General features: G+C 43.3%; 2 protein-coding genes across 2 annotated transcripts in view; both read left to right on the top strand.

Moving 5' to 3' along the window:
• The window catches only part of LOC137647060 (protein farnesyltransferase subunit beta-like), a 62,349-nt gene extending 46,449 nt beyond the window's left edge, over nt 1–15,900 (top strand). Inside the window, exon 10 of the transcript XR_011045520.1 lies at nt 13,981–15,900. The gene's annotated coding sequence lies outside the window, so the exon portion shown is untranslated. The remainder of the gene's footprint in view (nt 1–13,980) is intronic.
• Nucleotides 1–24,408, top strand: part of Bub3 (mitotic checkpoint protein Bub3) — a 164,267-nt gene that overhangs the window by 63,117 nt on the left and 76,742 nt on the right. The window lies entirely within an intron of this gene.

The raw sequence follows: 24,408 nt of genomic DNA, 5'->3' as shown, positions 1-24,408 counted from the left end.
TTTTGAAAGGATTTTGGCTGGAGTTCAATTGCATACCAAGTCTGTTGTCAGTAAACATTGCCTTAGTGAATCCTAGATTGCTTATCAAGATAGCTGGTCATATAATGGTTGCGGGTGCTGTGGTCTAATAAAATTTTTTGGGTTTAATTAAATTGTATTTTCCTTAATATAAAGAATTTTAGATTTAGTTATATGATGGTGTGGTTATAGTGGATAAAATGGTATTTAGAGAAACAATGTGGAGTCCTGTGTTTCAAAATGTATTTTGAGGTTTGTTACTGATAAGCTAGATAACAGGCAAGTTGATTATTTTTATTTTAAAAACTTATAAATGACGTCAAGAAGATAAAGAATAATTTTGACTTCAAGACTGAAGATAAGGACATGATACCTTACCCAAGCCATTGGTTATTGCCATTAACTGCTAGATTGTCATTACTTTACTAGAGACATAAGTTGGAGAAGGAAAGAAAATGAGAAATTTTCCAATTATAGGGATAAATGTAAAAAAATAAAGCTTCCAGAGGGAAGCGAAATTGAAATCAGGCTAACATAGAATTAATTTTGATATTAAGATTCCATTGATGTTACTGAATAACATTTTAAGAAGGGAGTACGTATTTGCAAAGTTTGCGATTGATAGCTGTACATGACAGTGAAATTATAGTTCTCTTTTCTGATACTACAATCTCAAAAATCATTTGCACAACTTTAACTTTTTTCAACCAGTTGGCACCATAGCAATCTTTCTTGGAAAACCCAGTCACTGTAGAAAATGTTTTAAACCAAACTCATTAATCTTGTTTCTTTCTTATCATTCCAGTCAGCAGAGTCCCTAGAGCTCTGTACTGTGCTCATATTTTGAAAAGAAGGCTTGTCTAATCATTTCTTCACAATTAAATTAGTCTTGTTTGATATTTAGAATTTTTGACTCGTCTTAAACACTTATCAACGCCCATCATAAAACGTGAATAGCCAGTAATGTAATCCTTCCTCACTTGCAGTTAGTCATCCTCTTGGGAATTTTGGAGAATCTATTACCATTGCTCATGTCATTTCAAACTTTTGGTTGGGGTCATCATAAAGTTGCTAAATTATGGTTATATTTATTTATAAATATTTTTCAAGTTTTGTATCAGACTAAAAGGGTGTACCGCTTACACCGTGCCTTACATGATATCCTATATTTGATAACAAATGGTCTTTTTCAACTTCCCTTTATCCTCGGCTATATTGTTTTCTGTTTTGTACTTGCATGTTTTCTCTTTTCTTTCTTTACTTAACGATCTAATTTTTTTATTTTTACCTTGTTCTATTTTCAGGTCATTACACTACTTTATGATAATAAAAATTGTATTTGACAGCTTTATTTCTGTTGTAATGAACACTAGTTGACGTACCCATATCTGTCCACATTCCATTGACTAGGTGACTCACTCATTAGTTTTCTAATTATACTTCTCCGTGAATCCTATCATTTCCTTCTCAGTTTAGTTTTGAAAATTATTTTCACTTAATATTTGTCAACATTGAAAATCTAGCTGAATTATTGGGATTTTTTTTCAGTCTATATAATTCTTCTGTAACTATCATTGTATCTTCTCATGCCAATGTCGAACCCACTGAAGGGCAATGTCGTTTGCTTCTCTGAGGTCTTGATCCGAGCAATGAGGGGCCAGTGAGTATCCTCATAGGATGTGTTCCATTGTTTGTGGTTGGTGATTAATTCGAATTTGTGGCAGTTATCTCCAGTCTTGCACACTTTTATCCTTGCTCTGTGTAGGGTTACCCATTCCCTGGTGAGAGCTGTTCTGCTGGGCATGCCTTTGTTTGGATGGCCATTGGTCACTTTCCACCACCTCTCTAGCCTGTGAGCAGCTGCCCATGTTGGTTCTAGTCCATCCACTATTGCAAAGCTTTTGTGGGATTTCAAGCTTTGCCTTGCTTTCTGATGATTTTGGAGTTACTGTCAAGGGTCATTACAGTACTGTAATTTGCATCTTCTTGTCAGCTTTTGCTAAGCGTTTCTTGTTGGATATGGGGTGGTGGAATGCCGGCTATTTTATATAACGAAGGTAGAGGTGTTGGTTTTAGGGTACCAGTAATAATCCAACAGAACTTATTTAGCTCTGGGTCTACCTTATGAGCATGGCATGATCTTTCCACACTGGTGCACAGTATTCTGCAGTAGAGTAACAAAGTGCTAGGGCTGTTTGTCTCAAGAGTCTGTTCCCCTGCTGGTGTTGGAGAGTTTGCTAAGGAAGTTGTTCCTAGTTGCTACTTTATGTATGATTTTATTTGTGTGCTCTTGAAAGGAGAGCGTCCTGTCAAGGGTGACAGGTACCTAAGTAGACTGGGTAGGGGTGATTTTCCAGTTCTTTGTCACCCCATTTGATTTTTAGCTTTCCGTTTACCTGATGATTGTTCAGGTGGAAGGCACGCATCTGTGTTTTGTTTGTATTGGCATTAACGTGGCAATTTTTGTAGTAGATGGAGAGGGTAGTCAGGGCGCTTGACAGTCTTTCTTTGATTAATGGAGATTTGTACAATATCTAGATGGGGTGGTGAAAAATTTTTTGCTTATATGTTTGAAAAAACTTTCTTTCCTTTATCCATATCTCATATGACTTCAAACTTTACATTCTAGAGTACTCAGGAATTTTTAAATTTAATTCATCTTACTTAACATCCCTTTTGGCTTATAATAAGTTTATCAGTCATGGCCAAGTTTGCCTCTTTAGAAGCCAAGTATGCTGTCGTGGTGCTATATATAGCTCTCTAAGATTTATCTTAGACTTTGGTGCTCTCTTTTTGTTAACCATTCTAAACCCAGGAGACTGCATGGCCTATTCTTGTTTGCTGAACTGAGGGTTTCATATAACCAATGACATAGCTCTTACTCCCAGCTTAGATTCATTTTACACCTCTGGTGAGAGGTTACTGTTACTGCTTAAGCCATGGATTTCACTCTAGAAATTGGTTCTTGATAGCTACTTGATTGTTGGTCACTATTTCTCACGGGCATTATATAAACGAGGCTTTTTCTCGCAGATTAATCTCATAGTGATTAATCCTTTAAAATGTAACTGTTCTTTCCTTTGTTTTGTGAATCATTTAAGCAGCTTCTTAATTTGGTCAAGTGGCTGAGGCAAGTTTTGTAGCTATGCTCGTCTAATATCTCTTCATGAAATAATTGTCAAAACTTATAATACTTTTTATGAGGAAAATATCACAAGGGAGTCAGAAGAATGTCCAGTATAAAATGAATAACGTACTTATAATTGAAAAATATTTAAAGCTTAAACAGTAATTTGAATATTTGAAATATTTCTAAAGGATCTTAAATACATTCAGGAATAGGGCATGCCTAGGTTATTTTTACTCTTAATAGCACAATGGAGCTTGTTCGAATGTGAATGTGAACTGATATCAGAAAAAGTAAATTGCTTCCAATAAATCTTAAGTGTAAGTAAAGTACTGTACACTATTTTTAACAGCTTAATTTATATTAATAGGTTACAGTAAAGGAAAACTAGACAAGTATGGTTTATAACTAGAAAAGTGAAAAATTATATTTTAATTATAAAATAAATTTTTGAATATACTTACCCGGTGAATATATAATAGCTGCTGCTCAGCGGCTCGACAGAAAACACACTCAAAAACTCGCGAGCGATCGCTATGAAGGTTGCGGGTGTGCCCACCAGCGCCAACTATCGGCCAGATACCACTCTTGCATGTAAACAAACCCTTCAATTCTTCTCGTCCCGCTGCGTCTCTATTGGGGAGGAAGGGAGGGCCTTTAATTTATATATTCACCGGGTAAGTATATTCAAAAATTTATTTTATAATTAAAATATCATTTTTAAATATTTAACTTAGCCGGTGAATATATAATAGCTGATTCACACCCAAGGCGGTGGGTAGAGACCAGAGTTAATTAAGTTTACAGCGTACTGTATATGCTAAGAGTTTTTGACAGTTATCAATATAACAAAACCAAAATATATAGGTACCTGGTAAGGAAGTTGACTTAGACGATTACTCTGCCTTGTAAGTCTGTCTTCCTCACGAAGCCCAGCGATCCTCTTAGGATGCTGAAAGACTCCCAGGAGCTGAAGTATGAAGGGTTGCAACCCATACTAACAGGACCTCATCAAACCCCTAATCTGGGCGCTCTCAAGAAATGACTTTGACCACCCGCCAAATCAACCAGGATGCGAAAGGCTTCTTAGCCTTCCGTACAACCCATAAAAAACAATATTAAAAACATTTCAAGAGACAGATTAAAAAGGATATTGGAATTAGGGAAGTGTAGTGGTAGAACCCTCACCCACTACTGCACTCGCTGCTACGAATGGACCCAGTGTGTAGCAGTCCTCGTAAAGAGTCTGGACATCTTTCAAGTAAAATGACGCGAACACTGACTTGCTTCTCCAAAAAGTCGCGTCCATGATACTTTGCAGAGATCTATTTTGCTTGAAGGCCACGGAGGTTGCTATAGCTCTAATTTCGTGCGTCTTAACCTTAAGCAAAGATTGGTCTTCCTCACTCAAGTGGGAATGAGCTTCTCGTATTAAAAATCTGATAAAATATGACAAAGCATTCTTTGACATAGGTAAGGATGGTTTCTTAACCGAACACCATAACGCTTCAGATTTACCTCGTAATGGCTTAGTACGAGCTAAATAGAACTTAAGAGCTCTAACGGGACATAACACTTTCCAGTTCGTTGCCTACGATCTCTGATAAGCAAGGAATATCAAAAGATTTAGGCCAAGGACGAGAAGGCAGTTCATTCTTGGCCAGGAAACCAAGTTGAAGAGAACAAGTGGCTTTTTCTGTAGAAAAGCCGATGTTCTTACTGAAGGCATGAAGTTCACTGACTCTTTTAGCCGAGGCCAAGCACACCAGGAAAAGAGTCTTAAGAGTGAGATCCTTCAGGGAGGCTGAATGTAATGGCTCAAACCTGTCTGACATGAGGAACCTTAGGACCACGTCAAAGTTCCATCCAGGAGTAGCCAAACGACGTTCCTTAGAGGTTTCAAAAGACTTAAGGAGATCTTGTAGATCTTTATTGTTGGAAAGATCTAAGCCTCTATGCCGGAAGACCGAAGCCAACATGCTCCTGTAGCCCTTGATCGTGGAAGCTGAAAGGGAGCGAACTTTTCTCAGGTGTAAGAGAAAATCAGCGATTTGGGCTACAGAGGTACTGGACGAGGATACAGATGCTGACTTGCACCAGTCTCGGAAGACTTCCCACTTCGACTGGTATACTCTAATGGTAGAAGCTCTCGCTCTTGCAATCGCACTGGCTGCCTCCTTCGAAAAGCCTCGAGCTCTAGATAGTCTTTCGATAGTCTGAAGGCAGTCAGACAAAGAGCGGGGAGGCTTTGGTGTACATTCTTTACGTGGGGCTGACGTAACAGATCTACTCTTAGAGGAAGACTTCTTGGAAAGTCTACCAGCCATCGAAGTACCTCGGTGAACCATTCTCTCGCGGGCCAGAGGGGAGCAACTAACGTCAACCTTGTCCCTTCGTGAGAGGCGAACTTCTGCAGTACCTTGTTGACTATCTTGAATGGTGGGAATGCATATAGGTCCAGATGAGACCAATCTAGAAGAAATGCATCCATATGTATTGCTGCTGGGTCTGGGACTGGAGAGCAATAGATTGGAAGTCTCTTGGTCATGGAGGTTGCAAAGAGGTCTGGTGGGTTGACCCCAAGTCGCCCAAAGACTCTTGCACACGTCCTTGTGGAGGGTCCATTCCGTAGGAATTACCTGACCCCTCCGACTGAGGCAGTCTGCTAAGACGTTCAAGTCGCCCTGGATAAACCTCGTTAACAGGGAGATGCCTCGATCTCTTGACCAAATGAGCAGGTCCCTTGCGATCTCGTACAGCGTCAGGGAGTGGGTGCCTCCTTGCTTGGAAATGTATGCCAAGGCTGTGGTATTGTCGGAGTTGATCTCTACCACCTTGTTTCGAAGGAGACTCTCGAAGTTCATCAAGGCCAGGTGGACTGCCAAAAGCTCCTTGCCGTTGATGTGCATGCTCCTCTGACTTGAGGTCCACAGACCTGAGCATTCCCGACCGTCCAGGGTCGCACCCCAACCCAAATCCGACGCGTCCGAGAATAGTACGTGGTTTGGGTTCTGAACTGCTAGGGAAAGTCCCTCTCTCAGACTGATATTGTCATTCCACCAATTCAGGCATGCCTTTACTGGTTCGGAGATCGGGATTGAGACCGTCTCTAACGTCTTGTCCTTTTTCCAGTGAAAAGCTAGATGGAACTGGAGAGGTCGAAGGTGTAGCCTTCCTAGCGAGACAAACTGCTCCAGGGATGATAGAGTTCCTACTAGACTCATCCAATTCCTGACTGAGCAACGTTCTCTCTTCAACATCAGTTGGACTTTGAGCAGGGCTTGCTCTATTCGGGGGGCAGACGGAAAAGCCCGAAAAACTGGACTGCGAATCTCCATCCCTAAATACAGTATAGTTTGGGATGGAATCAGCTGGGACTTTTCCAGGTTGACCAAAAGTCCCAATTCCTTGGTCAGATCCAATGTCCAATGAAGATCCTGCAGACAGCGATGACTGGACGAGGCTCTGAGAAGCCAGTCGTCCAAGTATAGGGAGGCTCGGATTCCCGATAAATGGAGGAATTTTGCTACATTCCTCATAAGCCTCGTAAACACGAGAGGAGCAGGACTTAGGCCAAAGCACAGGGCCCGAAACTGGTAAACCACATTGTTGAAAACAAACCTCAGAAAAGGTTGGGAGTCTCCCTTTCTGACCGCTGCTAAGACTGATTTCGTGGTCTCCATGGTGAACTTTGTCTTCGTAACAAAGACGTTGAGTGCACTGACGTCTAGCACCGGTCTCCAACCTCCTGTCTTCTTCGGTACTAGGAAGAGGCGGTTGTAAAACCCCGGTGATTGAAGGTCCGAGACTTTCACCACCGCTCCCTTCTCTAGCAAAAGAGACACTTCTAGTTTCAGGGCTTGTCTCTTTGACTCCTCTCGGTACCTGGGAGAGAGGTCGATGGGGGAAGTCGCTAGAGGAGGTTTGCGTACAAATGGAATTTTGTACCCCTCCCTGAGCAACCTCACAGATTGTTGGTCTGCGCCCCTCTTCTCCCAGGCTTGCCAGAAGTTCTTGAGTCTGGCTCCTACTGCTGTCTGAGGCTGCGGGCAGTCAGACTCTGCCACGTGAGGACTTGGCTCCTCTCTTCTTTCCTCTCTTTCCCTCGGCACGAGTACTTCCCCTGCTGGGAGCTCTGCCACGAAAGGGCGGAATAAATCTGGACGCCGGAGTGTCTATCTTAGGTCTTGCAGAAAAGGATGTCGAAGGAGTCCCTTTGCGAGCAGAGGACGCAACCAAGTCATGGGTGTCCTTCTGCACGAGTGAAGAAGCTATGTCCTTAACCAAATGTTCCGGGAACAAAAACTTAGATAAGGGAGCAAAGAGCAGTTCAGATCTTTGACAGGGAGTAACTCCTGCCGACAGAAAAGAGCAAAGGGACTCTCGCTTCTTTAGGACTCCCGACGTAAAAGAGGAGGAGAGCTCATTGGAACCATCGCGGATGGCTTTATCCATGCAGGACATAATAAGTACGGAGACATCTCTATCAGCCGATGAGATTTTCCTACTTAAGGCTCCCAAACACCAGTCAAGGAAGTTGAAAACTTCAAAGGCTCTATAAATGCCTTTCAGCAGATGGTCAAGGTCCGAGGAGGACCAACTAATCTTCGAGCGTCTCATGGCTAGGCGGCGGGGAGAGTCTACAAGGCTTGAGAAGTCGCCCTGGGCAGAGGCAGGGACTCCCAAGCCGAGAACTTCTCCCGTGGCATACCAGACGCTCGATCTAGACGAGAGTTTAGATGGAGGGAAGGCAAAGGCCGTCTTCCCCAAACTCCTCTTGGTTTCCAACCAGTCGCCTAAAAGCCGTAAAGCTCTCTTGGATGAGCGAGAGAGCACAAGTTTTGTAAAGGCTGGCATGTCAGCAGGTACGCCTAGAACAAACTCAGACGGCGGCGAACGACGAGCAACAGCGACGAAGTGATCGGGAAACAACTCCTTAAAAATTAACATGACTTTCTTAAAGTCCATTGATGGAGGAACTGTTCTGGGTTCGTCTACATCTGAAGGATGATCCTCAGGCTGAGGGTCAGCAACGTCCTCATCTGACAACTGCTGAGAAACAAGCAAAGGGGTTGGCAATGCTTGACACGCAGCGTCCACACGCACTGGTGCATTAGTAGCGGACCAGGACGCAACGTCATGTAACTGCTTGACAGTCTGTGAACTGTCAACAACAACAGGTGCGTGAGGACGCACGGCGTCCACTCGAGACTGTTTTGACTGCCTAGTCTGAGCAGTCAAAACAACTCTAGACTGCGGTGGTTGACGCTCAGCGTCAAAACAAGTCAACTCCGATGTTTGGCGAACGTCCTGAACGTCAACAGGAGCATTAGTAAGTGGCCTAACGTTCAAATGCGGCTGAAAATCCACACAAGACCGCATCGAGTGAGGCTCTACATAACGTGACTGACGTGACTTGGTTACGCCAACGTCAACAGGACGCACAAAGGTTCGTTTGGGCGGCTGAAGGCCAGAATCTCGATGAGATAAACGCCTACGGGCCAACCAAGGGAAAGGCCCGTGCCAACAACAAGTGTTGGCTTTAATACCCCAACAACAGAGATAAACGGCTAGGCTCAACGGGAACCTTATCGGCAGAATAGTCTTCCATAAGGGAGGCGAGCTTAGTCTGCATGTCCTGCAGTATAACCCATTTAGGGTCCACAGGAATGGGTGCGGTAAACGACGGGGTTAACGTCTGAGACGGCACAACCTTGCCTACACCAAAACTTTCTGAGCCTGTGTAACGGTGCTGCTTAGGCGGCGAGCAGTCATCCGATGACTGCAATGGGTCAGAACTGTCTCAATGACTACATCCAGGACGCTGGACCTGTCCTGAAGGGACCGACTTTCGCTTAAGGGGTCTAGAAACCTTGCTCCACGGTTTCTTATGCGAAAAGCCTTCGGAAGACGAGGAGAAAATGGGCTCTCTCGTCTTATGGTAGGGGCGATCTTGGTGAGATACGCCTGATACCATAGAGGGAACGTCTGTTCGCTGATCAAGGCCTCTCGAACCCATAAGTCGTACGACATTACTTCTCCCCTGGGCTTGGGAGCTTGCAAGAGGTCTCGGACTAGGTGAACGACAGGCACGAACAGACGAACCCTCGGTCGCAACACTGTTCACAACACTTTGCGCACTAATCACTTTCCCACTATTTTCCGCTGTGGCACTCTGACACTTAAGCTCTTTAACGTCAGCCATGAGTTGATTACGATCAGTTGCTAACGCTTCAACTCTTTCCCCCAAGGCATGAATAGCACGTAACATGTCTTGCATAGATGGTTCCTGAGTGCCAGAAGGGGGGTTAGGTACAACCACTACAGGGGAAGGATTAGGTTCAGGGGCATGTGGAGAGGAGAAATCTACTGACCTAGAGGAACTCCTCCTTACCCTATCTCTCTCTAGCCTACGTGCATATTTATCGTATTCGAGCCAATCGAATTCCGAAAGGCCCACGCATTCCTCACACCGATCTCCCAATTGACAGGTTTTACCCCGACAATTGGAACAAACAGTATGTGGGTCGAGAGATGCCTTTGGAAGACGCCTATTACAGTCCCTAGCATTACACTTACGAAATCTAGGTACTTGTGAAGGGTCAGCCATTTTGAATTAGTCAAAGAAAGTCCAAAAAACAATCCAAGTCATCAACAATTAAATCTGTTCAATAAAGAGTTCAAGAGTTTAAGTTGAGGAAAAACACCTGCACTGCGAAAGCTCAAACCAAAATGAAGTACTTCACCAAATATGTTGAGAAAACTCCAGGTTATACAGCGAGTATTGATACGTCTTGTCGTCAAGGTCGACAGAGAAGAATTGAAGGGTTTGTTTACATGCAAGAGTGGTATCTGGCCGATAGTTGGCGCTGGTGGGCACACCCGCAACCTTCATAGCGATCGCTCGCGAGTTTTTGAGTGTGTTTTCTGTCGAGCCGCTGAGCAGCAGCTATTATATATTCACCGGCTAAGTTAAATATTTAAAATTAATGTTTACACAGCTAAGAGGAATTTATTCTTGCAAGTTTAAGTAAGCAAAGAAATGTGTTTCATATTTGCTTAATCAATGAGCCAAAAAATTTAAAAGAATATAGTATTTTCTGTTACAAAATAGTCCTTGTGCTCCAACTACTTTTTGTCTTATCATGCATAACAAATATGGAAGTGAAAGGTATGCAGAAAAAGAGCTGCTGTTCTGTAAAGGTAACCTGGTCTTACCAGCAAAATTAAAGCAAAATGGCAAAGAAAAAAAAAGAAAACAACTGGAAAGGAAAGAAGACCACTGAAAATCTGTAAATGCAAACCCAACGTTATAGTAATTGGAAGAACTAAAGGACAAAGTCCTGTTGGAAAAGTGGCTTTATACTGTGGAGAAGAGGTATGGAAAATTTATTGTACGGTGTATATTGTATGTAAATGGTGATGTTACAAAAGATTATCAAGGATTGCAAAATAGAAATGTAACAAATGTAGTGTGTGATTTGACATAGCCAAAATTTATGGAGGCAAGTTGTGAAGACTCATCTAATAAAAAAAAAGAGGTAAACATTTGGGTGGGAGGCCAGGTATTGTAATTGGTAAAATATTTCTCTTTGGGAACCAAAGCAATTGTGAAGTTGGGGACTACAGGTCATTATGCCAAAAGGTAGACAGTCTTGATGAAGTGAAGAAATTGCCATTGTAAACAATTGCCGCAACAGTAAACAGCAAAATACTGTATGTTGAAGAGATCTATTTCTGAATGCGGGAAAGACATCGATAGGGTTACAAAGAAAATTAAGATATAGTAGAGATTTTATCCCAGAATACCGAACTATGTGGATGAAATTTACAATAAAAATTATATTGAAATTGAAATAGATGTGATTAAACTAAAACAAACTGAGACAAAAGATTGAGTGTTTAGACTTGTGATGCTTATTTGAAATTAGATTCTTTTGACTTAATATCAAAGGTCACTCATGAGAAGGGAAGCATAACAGGAGGATGGTACACAACACAGTAAAGTATCAGGACAAAGACCAGGGGAATGGGCTTGGATAAAATCCCGGGGGTAGATAGTAATTTCGTCAGAGTGCCAAAGATAAAAATGAGTGCAGAAGGCACTCTGTTCTAAACCAGTAAAGGGAGAACAAAATGTAGAAGAAGCATGTGACCCAAATCTTCAACACTTAAGACTATGCATTTAGTCCCACACACTACCTGTATTTTTTTTTTTTTTTTACTTATCTCCTACCTCTCTTGACATGAATGACCTTCCCAGATCCAGCACAAGGCCATATTACTTAATTCTCAAAATATAATACAGCTTGTACACTTGATCACAGCAACCAAGAAATTGCCCTTAAGAACGTGGGTGCATGAGGAATTTTCAAAGTACTGTACATTACAGTGGTTGTAAAATCTATTTTGCCTTTGCAAAATTATTTTAAAATCAAACACAGCTAGCAATGTGAAATCCAAGACTTTTGCAGTGATCTGCATAAACTGCCATATCATCATTAGCCACCAAAGGTGTTTATTTATACATTAAATCAAACAAATGAACTTTAAAAAAAAAAAAAATGTTAATATATGATATATGTTACAGTAATTTAAAGTGAAACTGGAATTTGCTATAAAAAATGCATGAGTACTGACTAATTTAAAATTTTTCTCTATGACTAATGGGGTAGGGCATAATAACTTCCATATCGATTACTTAAAATCTGCACACCATTTCATTGTCGAAAGTCAATGGTTTAGTTTTGTGAGGCCGATTGTGGGTTATCGGACATGGATTGTTTGCATTCACTTTTGCCAGCTTTTCTGTTTTTTTTATGTCGTAATCATTAGCCAGCTTATTGAACCAGTCAAGAGCTTCCAAAACATATGTGCCTAAGTTCCAGATGATGTTATACAACAGCCCTTTTTTTTTCCAAAAGAGAAGTTCAATCCATTTCAAAATTTAGTGTAATTTCATCTATTTTGGTACTGTAGTTGATGTTTAAAACACTGTTCAGTATATAGCTGTTGTTACTCACGTGAAAGTAAAAAATATCACAAATAAAAACCCAGATCCTTGGCGTGCACAGATCATCCATGTACCACTTGCCAGAACAGACGAGCAATGCGATTATGTTTAATTCCAAGTGAAGTGAGTCGCTGTGGAGCAAAGACCATTTGAGGGATGTGAAATAAATTACAAGTAATTATGAAACCTTAATTTTATGCCACTTATAGGAACCACATATTTTTCCAACTGGTTATCATGTATTTATTATGCATTTCTGACCAATCTAATTGCTACAAATAATTTTTTTTTTTTGTATTTCCCCATCCCCCATAATTGATATTATATAGGAAGGTTAGGAAAACTCATGAGCTGGTGATTTGCCCGAATATTCATGGTAAAAAATGGATAAAACACAAGATAACAAGTAAAGATAATATGTGGTTCATGTATTTGGCTAGAAATTAGAGTATATATTTACTAAAGATTCTTAAAGTAAAGGTTTAATTAAAAACCATTTTTAACTGGGACTAAACAATTTTCATTGCATTCCTGTACTGCTAAGATGTTAGACCTCAGAACTTCAAATTCAACTTTGTATCCAGAACAAGATTGATTTGGATTTCCAAGTTGAATCTCGTATGACTTGATAGAAATGGATGTGAATATTTTCTCTTTAATGTTGTCCCCATATTAAACCCCAGATTTAGTCATAGAATGTCAAATTCTGGAATTTGAGGGAGGTAAAACTTTTATCAGACAAATTTACCCATAAATATCCCCTGTTTCCCAATCCAGCTTTTCTCATCTTCTGGTTGTCAGTAGTAATTTTATTTTGTTGCAGATGAAACTGTCTTTGTATCAGCATGAGTTCTTATATAAATTTTCATTCCTTATCATTTTACATGTGAAACACTTGTTGCTTTGGTCTTCCTTATTAGGTACAGTAGTTTGAATGATAGATTAATTACTCCTACATAGAATTCTAAGATTTGATTTTACTGTACTTTGTTATGGCTTACCCACGATATGTCCTGCCTCCTGTAGTATATGCTATTGCAAGCTGCTATTTTTATTTCTTTAGATTTATTATTTGTTTATTCTGAAGATTTTTAAAAAGATATGTACTTCCCATTTAGAGCACTATTTTCTGCTTAAAATGTCCTCAGTGTTATTTCTTTAAAGTTTGAGCTATACAATATGAGAAAGCATTGTTGAAGGAGTAAAAACAGGTTTTGTTGAAGTAGTAAGAACAGGTTAAGCTGCTACTGGATTTACATTTGGCTTTTCTATGAGTGGGTGCCTGGCTCCTGTGGAAAAGCTCTTCAGTTCTGTCCGTAGTACAAAAATGTTTAGCTCTTATATCTGTCTGATATTTTAGCTCTTATTCATCATATACAGTAGTTTAATAGAAATGAAGGAGGACAGTACATCACTTTACTAAGATCAGCCAATTGATGCATTCAGAATATGATATATTGAAACTTTAGTTTGATGACAGAGTGTAATGTAAATTAAATTGTAAAATTTTGATAGGGCAGGATTTTTTTATCCGCTTTGGAATTCATATAAAATGTCATGGATGTTATGCATTTTCTTTGGCTTGATGGCATACATACTATGAAGAAGCTGAGTGCATCTAAATTCACTAATGTTTTGAGCTCTTTTAATAACTAGAATGGCCTAACTTACAATACAGTACTTGTATTGTAGTATCATTGAACATAAAATGAGACATTTTTTGAAACATGGAAAGGAACAAGCACATAATGAGAAAGGATTATGTATCATTCTATAGTGAGAGACATGTTAACCTTGAACTTTTTGTTTCACTCTCTTTCAGTCTCTTCCAGCCCTTCAAATTGCATCCTGACAGCAAACATAGAAACACTTGATCGGATACCTTGATGATTCAACTGGGTAGTGAAAGCTTTTGGGTTTAGTGCACAAATGCATGTTTTAAACATTTGTGTGAGGATAGGAATGATTATATCTATATGGATGTAAAGAAGGGAATTGAGAGCTACAAATGAATGACTGACATGTGTGTAGGAGCTGGCTGGATAGGCAATGTTTATGTTCATGACATTTTGTGTCAAAGTTTATCAAGTCTTTGTGTAACTGACTGGCAATAATAATGACTGCTGGGTCTGAGAAAACCTACTTATCACCTTGTGTTCTCAAGAGCACTGTACTATGATATTTAATGTTTTTGTTGCCAGGCTAAATCAGTTTATTTTATCAGTGCTAAGAACTATTCTTGAATATAATGACTGCCTTTTTTGTATCTCCAATTAATGTTTTAGTATATACACTGTACAATAATTCAATGAAAATGTTTTAGTATTTCTATACACTGAAGATTACTGGAATCAACCTAGTTTCTACTTCCACTGAACAATAATCTTCCACTTTTGATAGTTATTGTTTTGTTGAGAAGGACAGATGCTTTTGTAAATACAATATACTGTATATACTGTACAATTCATGGTGTTGTGAAAGAGTTAAAGTTCTTATTATTTTCCATATATACTTGAGATATGGATTTGTTTGTTGAAAATTTGAGTAATGAGCAATGAACTCCTTATAAACGCAGCCTGTAGTACAGGTACGTATTATGTTGTCAGTACCCATAAAAGTACAGAAAGAGCCAAGTTCCTTATTGAATAAGTTAATTCTGTATAGGGATGTGAGCATTACAAATAGTGATTTCTGATACTTAATGCCATAAGGGTAATAAGAATATGAGGCATATTAGGACAGATATCAAAATTACAAAAGTATAATATTTAGATAAGGATTGAATTAACAAAAAAGGAAAAAAATTACCTTGTACAGTAATGCAAAGCTTAGGCTTCTTATACAAGGTTTTGAATCTTGTTTCAGTTTCATGGAAACTTTATTACTTACAATAAATCTTAGGTCTATCTTGCTGTAATGATGGTATTTTTCTTTGTGCATTTATTAGAAAATTATCAATACATTGTCAAAACTGTACATAAGTAAATTTTGGTACAATTGTTTTGTGTTGTACATTTTATCTATTACTGTACTGTACTTGGTTGTATGTTTGAATGTAGATTTTGGGATGATTTCTACCTTATACTGTAGTATGTTATTGTATTGTCATTTCTGCTTCTACTTGGTGACTTGAAAGAATAACTTGGACAACAGTACAACTGTCATTTTGCCAGGGCAGTGATTGTGTATTTTGCAGATATTCACAGTTCCTCTGGAGTGGAGTAATGAGTGAAAAGAAGTGTTACTGGCTTGATATAGAGTAAAAAAATAAAATAAAAGTAGAGTAAAACAAAAGAGCCTTTCATCCCACTATCTTTTGCTACTGTGGGTAGCATAACACATCTCGTCGTATTCCGTCATATCCCATTGCTTGAATAGTAGTGCCTTTGTATTGTTATATTGGGCAAAGACTCAAGGATATTAGGACATATTCCATAATCAACTTCGTTAAGCCAGGAGGAGAAAAAATAATAGGTTGAAAACTAGTTAATCCAATGATAACACTCATATTTTGGGCAGTTAAGATACTTTTGTACATTTGCTTGTGTTGTTTTTCAGATTTACTTTGGCGCTCACCCACTCACTCTTTCTCTCTCTTTTCATGCATGGTAGACTTTTTATACAAGGTTTACATATCGAGTAATTTACGTTGAGGGGCTTATAATAAAATAATTTTTCTAATAGCCTGTACTTCTCATATTGCAGTACCAATGCCTCACATATTTGATAATGCTAATAAACGGATTTTGAACTAAGCGAAAAATCTATTTTTGGGTGAGATAGCCATGGCGTCCTGATGGAAGGTTCCTTTTTGGTAGCTTCCTTGGGTAAATAACTACTAAGATATTCCCAGAGAATTTAACCACAGGTTATCACAGAATTCTAACTTCTGGAGCGAGTATCCTAAAGGTTTCCCTTTTAAGACATCGTATATCAACAGGGGACGCATGTATTAACGCGCCACATAGCTATCTACACCCCGAACAGAGTTAAGGCTTCGGTGTGTAAAGGCGGAGAATAGCTGGGAGCCGTTCCATAGCTAATCTCATCCGTGGCTACTTTTGGTACTCGAGACGTAAACAAACGGGCGCCATTGCTTGAATGACGTCACGTTCGTCTTCATCCTGAAGCCAGTTGCTTGCCGATCACCATGATACAGCAGAGCAGGGTGGGACCTAAAAACTGGACGAAGTAGCAGGGAGGGTCCATCAGGACGCCATGGCTATCTCACCCAAAAATAGATTTTTCGCTTCGCTCAAAATCCGTTTTTTGGGCTCAAGCCATGGCGTCCTGATGGAAGAATACCAGAGAATCAATGTATCGTGGTAGATTTTCCCCTATTGGTAAGTGCCAAGGGCTTTGAACAAATTAGCATAGTAATCTTAATAAAGAACCGTAGGGAAGAATCTTCCTGCCCCCCTTGGCAGTGAAGTTCCCACGGGCCATGCCGAGGTCAAAGTGGTTATTGAAGGGCTATTCACCTTGTTAGAAGAACCTGAAGAACTTGGAGACGAGACTGAATGGTTGGCATTCGTATCGGAACATTCTGGAAGGCAGACAGGTGGTGGTTGGACACTGTGTGCTGAGAAGGTTGGTTTCGTCTCCAGGGTATGAAGAGTAAGTATTCGTATTGGAATATTACTTTGTAAGAGTGAATATAAAATAAGGGTTAGGACCTTAAAATCTCCATGAACCATAAGGAAAGGGGATAATAAAACTATGACAGGCATGTATTTCATAGTAAGTAGGAGCGGATTGAGACGCACAAGTAATAAAATAGAAATTTTATTTCACAGTTGCGGAAATTAAATGAATTACAGCAATAAGTAAAGTTAATTTACAGAAATTATAATGTACATAGTAATAAAGACTTGCTCTTGAATCTGAAAGGGAATTTCAAATTTATTAGTAGGCACTCGTCCTCGAGGAACGTTAGTCTTTAATTAAAACACATCATGCTCTAGGCATGCGGCACTTGTGTAACAACTATGACATTTCACCTGGGATAAGAACAGTTATAAGAAAGCACTAAGTGTTTTCGACATCACTATATATCGCTCGAGGGTCAACATAGGCACCCGAAGAGTTAGAGTCCCAAGTAACTCACTGTTCTATGCAGAGTTAGGTGCAGGTTTCATAACACTACCTGCGGCTACCACAAAATGTTTGACTTCGTGCACTTGTTTCGCATAATGTTTGAAGAAAACACGCGAGGACTTCCAGCCTGTGAAGCTTTTAAGGCTTTCGAAGTCCATACTCTGAAAGAAATTCAGAGACGATGCAACTTTTCTAGGATCGTGACCAGCGGGTGTACTGTCGGGATCCGCTCTGCGAATGAAGTAGGTGATTTTCGCTCTTAATTGTTTCAGTGACAGGTCGCTGCCCGATGTTTCTCCTTTGAAGAGTTGGCCTCCACCAAAGTTCGAAGTTCTGCGAAGATAGACCTTGAGGCTCTCTACTGGGCATAAAGAGGCATCTTCCTTCAGGGGGCATATTCTCCAGGGGCCCCATCTTTTGGTGGGTAATTCATTTTTGGTGAGAAACGTCGGATCCGTGGAGAGGGTAATGTCTCCTGAATCAGTAAACAGGATATGACCCTCTTCTCTTGATAATGCCACTATTTCGCTGACTCGGGCTCCTGAGGCAAGAGCAAAGAGAAATATAACTTTCTGAGTCAGATCCTTGAGAGGGCATGAATCATTATCCAAGTTGGAGGCGAAATAGAGCACCTTGTCCAATGACCAGGAGATCGGTTTCGGTGGGGGTGCTGGGCGTAGACGAGCGCATGCTTTCGGCAGTTTATTGAAGATGTCGCTGGACAGATCAATTTGGAAGGCATACAATATTGGTCTAGTCAAGGCCGATTTGCAAGTTGAAATCGTATTGGCTGCTAATCCCTGTCCATGAAGGTGAATGAAGAAGGACATGCAGAAATCAATTGTGATTTCCTTAGGATTTTTTTGTCTTGACGAAAGAGACCCATTTTCTCCAAGATGATTCGTATTGCCGTCTTGTGGATTCGGTCTTGTATTCCTCGAGGAAGTCTAGACTTTTCTTCGAGATCCCAAACCTCTTCTTTGCGGCTAGGGAGAGAAAATCATGAGATGAAGGTCCTTGATTTTCGATGATGAAGCGAAGACAGTCGACTTCTGTACTTGTTGGGAGAGAACTGGGCCCGGGAGAGGGATCAGCTTGGGCTGCAGCTCCAGGACCAGGGGGTACCAGTTGCTCCGGGGCCACTTGGGAGCCACTAGGGCCGCTGTCCCTTTGAAGGTTCTCAGCTTGGAGAGGACTTTCAGCAGAAGGTTGGTGGGAGGGAACAGGTAGATCTTGGACCATCTGTTCCAGTCCAGTGACATGGCATCCACTGCTTCTGCCTTGGGGTCCTCGTACGGGGCCACGTACCGAGGAAGTGGATTGTTGTCGCTCGTCGCGAAGAGATCTATCTGAAGTTCTGGGACTTGGTGGGAGATGAAGGAGAATGATCTTGCGTCTAGAGACCATTCCGACTCTATCGGGTTTGTCCGAGATAGAGCGTCCGCTGTCACGTTGCGGAATCCTTGTAGGTGAACTGCAGACAGGTGCCATTTCTTCTTCTCTGCCAGACGGAAGATTGGGAGAAGCACCTGATTTATCTGGGGCGATCTTGAGCCTTGGCGATTGAGACATCAAACTACCACCGAGTTGTCTAGGGTTAGACGAATATGGATCGAGGGAGGCGGGGAGAGTTTCTTCAGAGTTAGAAGGACCGCCATGGCCTCCAAGATGTTGATGTGAAACGTCTTGAACAGGGGAGACCATGTGCCTTGAGCCTGTTTTTGGTGGGAGTGACCTCCCCAACCCTCCAGCGAAGCGTCCGTGTGGATGTTGAGTGATGGAGGTGGGTGTTGAAGAGGAATGGACCTTTTCAGGGCCTTTGCTTCCGACCACGGCTTGAGGATAAGTCGAAGTCTGTTTGGGAGCCGTCTCTTGAGGTCTCTTCGAGCGATGGATGCAGAACGTCTCCAGACTCCCGCGGCATCCTTTAGCTGTGCACGAAGCACTGGGTTTGTTACTGAGGCGAACTGTAGAGAGCCTAGAACTCGTTCCTGCTGGCGTCTTGAGATCCGCTTGGATTTCAGTAGTCGCTTGACAGACCCTGCTATTTCCTTCCTTTTCTTCTGGGGAATGGAAAGGCGGTGTGACTGAAGGTTCCAATGGATTCCTAACCATTGGAACTTCTGAGCTGGAGAGAGGCGAGATTTCTTCGCGTTTATCTTGAATCCCAGGTGTTCTAGGTACTGGGTGACTTTGCTGCAGGATTTTACACAATCCTCGGGCGATGGAGCCCAAACTAGCCAATCGTCGAGGTAGGCCATCACCTGGACGTCTCGGAGGCGGAGCTGTTGTACTATGGCGTCCGCCAGCTTTGTGAAGATCCGAGGGGCCACATTGAGGCCGAAGGGCATGGCCCTGAGGGCGTAGCTTTTCCTTTGGAGTCGAAATCCTAGGTAGGAGGAAGCGTGATGGTTCATCGGAATGTGCCAGTAGGCATCCGCCAGGTCTATGGAGACCGTGTAAGAACCTCGAGGCAGAAGGGTCCTTATCTGTTGAAGAGTCAGCATCTTGAACTTGTCGTTCGCTATGAACTTGTTGAGGGGGGATAAGTCCAGAATGACTCTGAGTTTGTCGGAGTCTTTCTTGGGGACACAAAACAGTCTCCCTTGGAACCTGGTGGACTTTACCTTCCTTATCACCTTCTTGTTCAAGAGATCTAGGACATATTCTTCCAGAAGGGGGGTTGATTGTTGGAAGAATTGCTGGAATGTTGGGGGTGGTTGAGTCCAACTCCAGCCTAGACCCTTCTTGACGATGCTGTGTGCCCAGGGATCGAAGGTCCAACGATCCTGGAATTGGCGGAGTCTTCCTCCCACCGGAAGCACTTCATTGCTTCTGGTGTCCCGAGGGCTTGCTGCCTCGGCCGCTAGCTCCCTTTCCTCCTCTGCCTCTGGAGGGACGGCGAGACGCGTCTCTGCCTGCACCTCTGCTTGAGCCTCTACCTTTGGGACGAAAGGTAGTCGTCTGTTGCTCGAAAGCAGGGGTGAAAACCGGTGACTGTGACAAGACCGGTTGGGTGACCAGCTGAAAGGTCTGTTGTGGCTGAGCTGCCACTTGGGAGGTAGCGGGTCCCGGAAACTGACGTCTTGGTTGACGTTGCTGGGGTTTCTGTTTGGAAGATTTCCTCTTAGGTTGAGGTCCGTCGTCCTGAGAGGATTTCCTCTTTTTTGACATGCCCCACTTGTGGAGAAGGTTCCTATTCTCCGTGGCGGCTTTGTCGGTGATTTCCTTCACAAGGTCAGAAGGAAAGAGGTGTTTGCCCCAGATGTTGGAGGAAATCAGCCTCCGGGGTTCATGTTTCACAGTGGCACCTGCGAACACGAATTCACGACAGGCTCTCCGAGCCTTCATGAAGTGGTACATGTCCTTCACCAGGGTTGCCATGTGGGATTTGGCAAGTACCATGTAGTGGTCTGGTACTCTGGTGTCACAGGCCATGATGTCCAGTTGGACCTGGTGGGACATGGATGCTGCGAGCCTCTCCTTCGTATCTTGTTCCCAACGAAGGAGGTGATCGTTGAGTTTTGGGAGGTCTTCATTAAACTGACGTCCGGCGACGTCAGGATCTAGCTTTCCCACCACGAAAGTATGCTGGATGTCCTTCCAGTGTCGAGCGTCGGGGGGAGTGACTATGGAGAAGGGTCTGCACTCCTCCAGTGCAGGGCAGGCTTTTCCCTCTTCCACAGCCTTGAGGCACGCAGCGAAGGCCTTTTCCATGAATGGAAGGACTGCATTCTCAGGTGCAACGTAGGTAGGGTGCTTCTTGCTCAGGGCCGGAAGCTTAGAGCAGGTAAAACCCCTACTTTTAAACGTGTTGGCTAGCATAGCCTGGGCCTTCGCGAGATCGAACACTATCTCCTCTTTCGGTTCGGTCTCTTCTTTAGAAGCAGGTTCAGAGCGAAGTCGGACGTAACAGTCCGGGTAGGCCTCGAAATTTGGGAAGAACTCCACGTCTTCCAGGGGGACCGTGCCGATCTTGTCACTGACGAAGATCCTGCCGGTCGCTATAACCATATGCTCAGCATACCTCCATGGGTTGGCATGTGAGCAAGCGGGGAGATCCTTAACCGAGATCTTCTTCGGTTCTTTGGATCCTATCATAGACCTGATGAACTCCTGATTCTCCTTCAGCCTGTCGTCCATGATGGCTTTAATCATCCGGAGCATCTCTTGGGTGGATGGCAAGGGTTCCGGGGTAGTGGAGGTAGACGGGAGAGACACTTCCGTCGGTGTAGGAGTAGGGGCGGTGATGGAAGGAGGAGCGACCTCTTGCTCCGACTCGGCGTATTCCACCTGGTCTTCATCATCTTCAGCCCCTTGAGCCATAAGGGTCTTCTCCGTGTCCTCCGAGACATCCGACATGTGTTCATCATCTTCGGAATCCAGGCGGCACTCGTGCATGGACTGGTCCATGACTACATCAGGTTCCACTGTAATTTGGACAGTGGGGATCGAATCCTTGGGTACCACAGAATCAGGGGAGGCCTTAGGGAACAGAAGTGACCTCAATTCTTCAGTGGCCAGGTACGGTCTGGTGGCATTCATCTGGAAGCCACGCATCCAATTGCGTAGCTTCTCCCGAGAAGTGTCCCTGACCTCCGCTGAGGGAGGGTTATGGAAGGCATCAACTAGGTGAGCCTGGCAGACCGTACAATTCAGTGGGTCCCAGAATTTCAAATCCCCTTTCTTGTTAGCACAAGAGGCGTGAGTCCTGCAAGCCGTATGCCCGTAGAAGTGCGGGCGTTTCACAGCGCAGAAGTCGAAGTCACACTTCATCTGCTCCTCCTGTGGAAGAAAGAGAAAATGAGTATGGGGGGAGTCATAAGAATGGCTCTTAAGCTAAGTTAATATTAATCATTAATTTTAACTTGATAAAGGGTGTGATGCACAGAGGATTGAGAGAGTAAAGAAACATACTCCATGCATCTCGCCCAGTTGGCTACCGCAAGCTTCATCCTTGGATAATCCGAGGTGGCCGAAGGCACAGGATAGAATTCCCGCAGAATCCATAGGGTAATGGAATTCCCAAATTAGGGGGCTAAAGGATCCCCGAGGGTAACTGCTTCCGGCAACCAGCCGCGCTAAGATACACGCAGCATGCTGGAAATCTGAAGAATGCAAAAGGACAGCATGATTACTAATAGAACAGTATCAAGGTACTGATCCACTAACGTAAACAGGCCATCTGGTTGCAGTGTAGGGCTATCAGTATGAGGTGATAGCTAGTAGAAGGGGGTGCAAGTCGTCTTGACGCCTCCGGGGGGTCCGGCAGACCTCCGGCACGCCGGAGGCCGCTCCAGCAGAGTTTCTGGCATTAGTACAGACAGTATAAGTCAAGAGTAATACCAGGGTGGCGGCCGCCGGCACAGCGGCGGCGCGCCGGCAGAGGGAGCGGCGGCTCCGGCAGCCGGAGGATGCCAGAGTGGTGACAGGATCAAGGATAGTTATGGCAGAACCGGGTTGCCGGCAGTGGATGCCGGCACTCCGGTGGCCGGCCGGCGGTCGGACGGCCAAGCTATGAGGGAGGTGAAGAGCCATCGGCTGGAAGCCGGCGGCAGGCGGCAGTCCCCCGGCACACGGAGGACTGGCGGCCATGGGGGTATGGAGGGAGTCACCAAGGTAGGAGGTGGGTATCACCGACAGTGGAGGCGGCAAGGGACCGGCACCCGGATAGTGAAAGAGACAGGGGGAGGGATGTAAGGAGTCCAGTCATGGACTCCCAGACATCCCCCCCTGAGAGGGTGTACCCATGATAGAGGCTGGCTGTATCACTCAGAAGCAGGGGCCGCAGAGGACCGGGAGCTAGGGTAGCCCAAGGGAGGGCTAGGGAACACCCAAAGAGGGGGAGACCCCTGTATACAGAACACATCCAGTGGCTAACCCCATAGGACACTATGAAGGGTATATGTACCAGAGCGGACTGTACGCAGAAGCTCCAGGTAGCCCTATCACTCCACCCTAAGGAGGAGTTGTAGGACAGGGGACAGATGGGTATAGACTAACCTAAGTATAGGCTAGGCTATACAAGAGATAGGTGGGGAGAGGAGAAGAGAAGAGTCTTCCATGAAAGGGGTTCTGTACCAGAGCGGCCACTAAGGAAGGGAGGACACTCCCTAACCTAAGGTAAGGCAGCCTGACTGAAACGGTGCATGGGTACAGTTTCAGCAAGGAACAGAATTACCCTTCCAAAACCTAACCTAGAGCAGGGCTGAGCGTCCTGAACTAGGAAGGATAGAAGACATATCGCTATCGCAGGACAGTCGTAGACTAGTCCTATCCATAGAGGAAAGATAGCCGTTCCTCACTCTCAGGCACAACCCTAAGGGGGGTTCATTCCCTTAGGGAGGACAGAGAGGCGATAAAATACTCTGGTAAGAGCTTGATCCCTTTACGTGGTAAGGGGAGTAAGGCTACGCAGAGGGAATGCCAAGGGCAGGGGGATGAAGGGAGCATATAGGGGTCCTACATGTAGGTTAGGTTAGGAAGGCACACTAACTAACCTATCCCCTATATGGTCCCTGAAGGCAAAAACACTTGCATCACAGTCAAAAGTATTGTAAAATAATGCCACTATCTTCATAAATAAGCCTAGGATCACTGATAAATCATGCATGAACACTGATATATAGGCGCACTGGCCTGGGGGCTATAGTAGCCAACTGGTATAGGGTCAATCGATGACCGGTAAAAAAGCGTCAAAACACGATATAAAAGTTCCTAGCTATGAAGACTAAATAAACTAATGTTATCGATTAGTAATAGAGGCCGGAAGCGTTGTTGTGGCTAACTAAATAAGGCATGCAGAACAACAACGACGCCATAAAATGGCGGGTCCGGTAGAGGCACAGCTCTGCCACAAAACAACAATTATCTCGAAAAGTAATATTTACTTTACGGTCAGAGCTTAACTAAACAATACTGGAACCTTGTACTCAACTTTCCAGAAGAAGGCGAGGCCGAAGGTAGCGACATAATTAGGATGCAAGGCGATAAAGATAGCACAGGGAAAATCCGTCTAAGTAAGGCGAGCTACTGTACAAAGGATGGAGACGAACGTGACGTCATTCAAGCAATGGCGCCCGTTTGTTTACGTCTCGAGTACCAAAAGTAGCCACGGATGAGATTAGCTATGGAACGGCTCCCAGCTATTCTC

Source organism: Palaemon carinicauda, chromosome 9 (assembly GCF_036898095.1).
Source record: "Palaemon carinicauda isolate YSFRI2023 chromosome 9, ASM3689809v2, whole genome shotgun sequence".
NCBI lineage: Eukaryota > Metazoa > Arthropoda > Malacostraca > Decapoda > Palaemonidae > Palaemon > Palaemon carinicauda.
This window is presented reverse-complemented; position numbering and strand designations above follow the sequence as displayed.